General features: G+C 35.6%; 1 non-coding gene across 1 annotated transcript; it reads right to left on the bottom strand.

Annotated features, from left to right (window-relative positions):
* Positions 1–3,045: 3,045 nt before the first annotated feature.
* TRNAE-UUC (transfer RNA glutamic acid (anticodon UUC)) lies at positions 3,046–3,117 on the bottom strand. The gene has a single exon. It is a non-coding gene; the product is annotated as a tRNA-Glu (tRNA).
* Positions 3,118–4,441: the final 1,324 nt, after the last annotated feature.

Here is a 4,441-nt window from a genome sequence, read left to right as displayed (position 1 = left end):
TTAATCAATCGCACGGGTTAAAGATATGTTTTAAATTAACCTTTCGTGGCGAATTTTTATTGGCTTAGACCTAAAGACAACATAACTTTACTATACCAGTACGCACAAATGCCTTTTATTTTCCCCCATACAAAAGTTGACCCAGCCTAATGTGCTTATGGATGTATGTGCCCATACATACTTTTATGTGTCCGCTACGCGTAATTACGTCCACACTTTTGATTTTAGCTTTAAATTAAGCGAGCATCGAAAAGGCGTTTGACACACTTGACCACCAGACAAGCAGTCAAGCGCACACACCCGAATAGATACGCATGGCTGGCTGGCTGGCATACCTTCTCATAAAGCGTCGACCAGTCGAACCATGTCACACGTCCTCCGCTTATGGCTGTTTTTTCGGTTTTACTTTATTCCTACCTTTTCTTGGCATGTACTTAACATTAAATTTAATTTGGAATTTTTTAAATGCAATTAATTACTCAATTGCACAAATCTACGTAACTACATATGTAGTATGTATGTATCTATGCATGCATGTGTGTAAGCTTTTTTGTAAGGTCTTAAAAAGTGCTTTTAGACAAATTTGAGCTGAAATGATTACTTTGCACCTGTTTTAATTAATTGGCTAGTGGGAAGAATGAAAAAGTCACGTTGGTTCTAGATTTTTTTTGACATAACATACATATTTGTCCACNAAGGTCTTAAAAAGTGCTTTTAGACAAATTTGAGCTGAAATGATTACTTTACACCTGTTTTAATTAATTGGCTAGTGGGAAGAATGAAAAAGTCACGTTAGTTCTAGATTTTTTTGACATAACATACATATTTGTCCAGGATTATTTTGAGTATGTACACCTTAAGTGGGTTGGCTTTTTACGATGAAAAGGAAGCATCGACATCGACAGCTTCCTACCGGCATTACCTTATCATCACCTACTGTTGAACATATTGATTACCCTTCTGTAAAAGTGCACTTTTTAATGCCCTTGTCAGTTCAGCCACCAGAAGAGAGGAGAATATCATGAGACGTGCTATTAGCAGCTTCCAATCTGATAAGTCTCCGAGACCAGACGGAATTATTCCCGCTGACCTACAACATACAGCAGAAACGATTGCACCATTCCGTCTCGTATCCGTCTTTGAGGCAGCATTGCAACTTAATTATATAAAAAAGGGAGAAGGTAAAAGTAATTTTCATACCCAAGGCAACAAAAACGAACACACGAGACCAAAAGACTTTATCAAAAAACACTCCCAGGTCCTTAATTCTGTCTACAGTTCTCAAATTGCAGTCAGCAATTTGATAAGAGTTTCGCGTAGTTAAAAGCTTTTTGGAAAAAGTTATTTGGAAGCATTTGGTCACATTCAAAGATAGACAGTTTCTCTCACACCAAAATGGTCGTTTAAGAAATTAGAATTTTATGGGGCACCCTGTCAAAGGCCTTTGCAAAATCAGTGTATATAGCATCCACTTCATAACCAGATTTAAAGCAGCATGGCAATCTCGACTCCAACGCCACCTATCGGATTAATGCATCTTTCATCACCCATCTACTCTCACCCATGTCATCAATCATAGTATCACAGCTTCATGTTTCCCTGAAGCATGGAAGGTTGCCACGGTGCAACCAATTGCTAAAAACATGTCTGCGTGTAGTCCCAGTGCTTTTCGACCTATAAGTATTTTACCCCCACTCTCTAAGGTCTTCGAGATATTGATGTCTGAACAAGTTCATGACCATATTTATAAATTTAGCCAGCTAACTCCGTTCCAGTCCTATTTCAGAGCAAAGCATAGCTCCTCCACGGCCAGGTTTGCCACTTTAGTAAATTGTTCCAAAATTGGTAGAAAAAATTTGGGTTGGTAAAAAGATAAATTTTTTCTCATTTTGGAAGATGTTTGTTGAACTTTTCGTTCCCGATTTATTTTTCGTAGTTATCTTTATATTATAAATTTCTTTGCATTCTTATATACTTACATACGTATAAATGTATGTATATCGATATAAGGCGAACAGCGCGATATCCATTCAAAACTAATCTTACTGGAATCCCGAGGAGCTTTTGATTGCCTAAATATTTTAAATGATTACTGAAATATAAAGAAAAAATTGGCAGTTATGTAATTATGCACTATTATTGTTCGAAAAAAATAAACGCATTTTTTTATGGAAATTGTTAAATAAAAAAAACACAAAAGACTGACGGCAAAAAATTAAAAAAAAAACGCGAACTTTAAGCAGCACATTGTTGGCTATAATCAAATATTATTTACTATAAATCTCCATACCTTAAATTGTTCTAAAAATTCAGAGTAACAAATTCGAAATTTAGACGAAAATTTTTTGAATTTTTTATATGTTGTATACAGTTTGAATTCTTGATTTTCATGGATTTAGATAAAGCAACAAAAAAATTTTACTTGAAAAATATTGCGAATATTAAAAAAAAAATCACCAAGTGCTTTTTTGAGTCACTGTATTTATCTGTAATAACTCAGTTGAATTTTTCAAATAGTAAAGTCTCGTTGCTGCAACTTTTGGTTGAAGGAAACTGAGAATATGTCAATAGTATGACTCAAATACCGGAAAATTAGTTAAATAAAAAGTTCCTTAAAAACAATTTTAATTCTTATGGAAATTACTAAACAAATAAAAACACACAGTTTAAATAAAAACTGAAGGCGTGGCCAAACTTTCTTCTAAGATGGCCATGGAAGGCATGGGCAAGTGGATGGTAAATATTTTTTTCGGCAACCCTGGCCACGGCTGTCTTAAAAATTGTAGACGGGATTAGAGTACCATGTTGTACTAATGTTTTTTTCGAAATAAATGAAATGAAATGGAATATTGCATTGTGATGGGGTTCTGAGCTAAGTTTGAAATTTCAACCGTCGTCATCGGGAAGTTGGTTAAAAATTTATTGCAAGATTTTACCCAAATAAACATACTTACATACATACATATAAAGCAAATTAAATAAAAGCTTGTAATAAAAAATAATCGAAACGTAAAACGAATGCAACAAGAAAGGAAAAAGTATATCTTCCCATACCGGGAATCGAACCCGGGCCTTCTGGGTGAAAGCCAGATATCCTAGCCACTAGACCATATGGGAGGTTGGCAACGCTAATGCTAAATGAGTTCAAAACAATTGCAACCCGGCCACTTTTTATTTACGTATGACTGCTGGCAGAGAACTTAGACAGCAGAACAACAACAAACGTCGAAGTTCTTTTTATAGCAAAGCAGCGCAACGCTTCGTTGGTAAGTGTTGTCTTTTTCTTTTGTTTTATTTAAGAAAACAACATCGATGTGTGACATACCCTGTAGTGAAAATCCAACCTAGTCAGTAAAAATACCAGTTCATTAACTAGTTTGAGCTGAAGCGATGGAGACATCTCCCATTGAGTTGTCAACGGCAAAAATAAGCAGCAATAAATTGCTTTTCTTAGAAAATGTCAGCTTTGGCGTCGAGGGCAAACTACCTACCGATTCTGGTTCTGAGATCGCAAAACGACATTCTTGTTCCTTTTACGGAGGATGAATTGGAAGACTACCCCATCAACAGCTATACTACTAGTATTTCTACTGGTAAATGCTGATGCGTAGCCATAGAATTGACATCAGCAGACGCTTACATTGAAAAAGGATAGAACTTGAACTAGTTAGGCTGAAATGTAAATTGTTACCATTCTAATTCACAACAAACAGCGTTCCCTGCTGGGTATATACATATCGTTAGTATAGTATGGAAAGGGCGTATCTCACATCGTTGCTGAAAAGCAAAAAAGCCACAAATAACTAAAATTTTGTATTGCATAAAATGATGTGGGGCCTTATACTTCGATGAAATGCATCATAGTCAATCAAAAGGTGAATTTTGGATTTTTAGTCAGTTACGGCTTTTTGTATTTCAGCGACGCTGTGAATTGCGCCCTTTCCATACTATACATATGTACTAACGATATATATGTACATAAGTACATGTGTTGATACAACTAAGCCTATGTACTTACATACATACATATGTACCAGGAATGTTGCGAATATTTGCATTCGCAGTCGTTATGCGAATGATTTGCATCATTTTACATATTCATCAAATGATATGAATGTTTTGCGAATGCGAAAGTGTACATGGGCAGAGAGTCCACTCTAATATTGTTGAAATGGGTCGAAGTCTATCTAACCAGAGTGCGGGCAATAACCGTATTTTAGCTTCAGGCGCTAAACGGTTAAGCAGTGTATCAAGCAACAATGGTGGGTCTTCAACAGGTACTGCTAAAAGTCTTATAAGCAACCTAGAAATAATTTTCGATTCCTCCAACGAAAGCGAAGGTTCGGATGTAGAATCAGTAGGCATTAAAAGATATGAAATTAAAGCTAATTGAAGCCTATTAAAGAAAAACAGCTAGTTCTAGAAATTTACAAAATTTTTA

This window comes from Rhagoletis zephyria, unplaced genomic scaffold (assembly GCF_001687245.7).
Source record: "Rhagoletis zephyria isolate East Lansing unplaced genomic scaffold, Rhagoletis_zephyria_1.1 Rzeph_scaffold_08605, whole genome shotgun sequence".
NCBI lineage: Eukaryota > Metazoa > Arthropoda > Insecta > Diptera > Tephritidae > Rhagoletis > Rhagoletis zephyria.
Note: the sequence above shows the minus strand (reverse complement) of the source record. Positions and strands in the feature narration are given on the sequence as shown.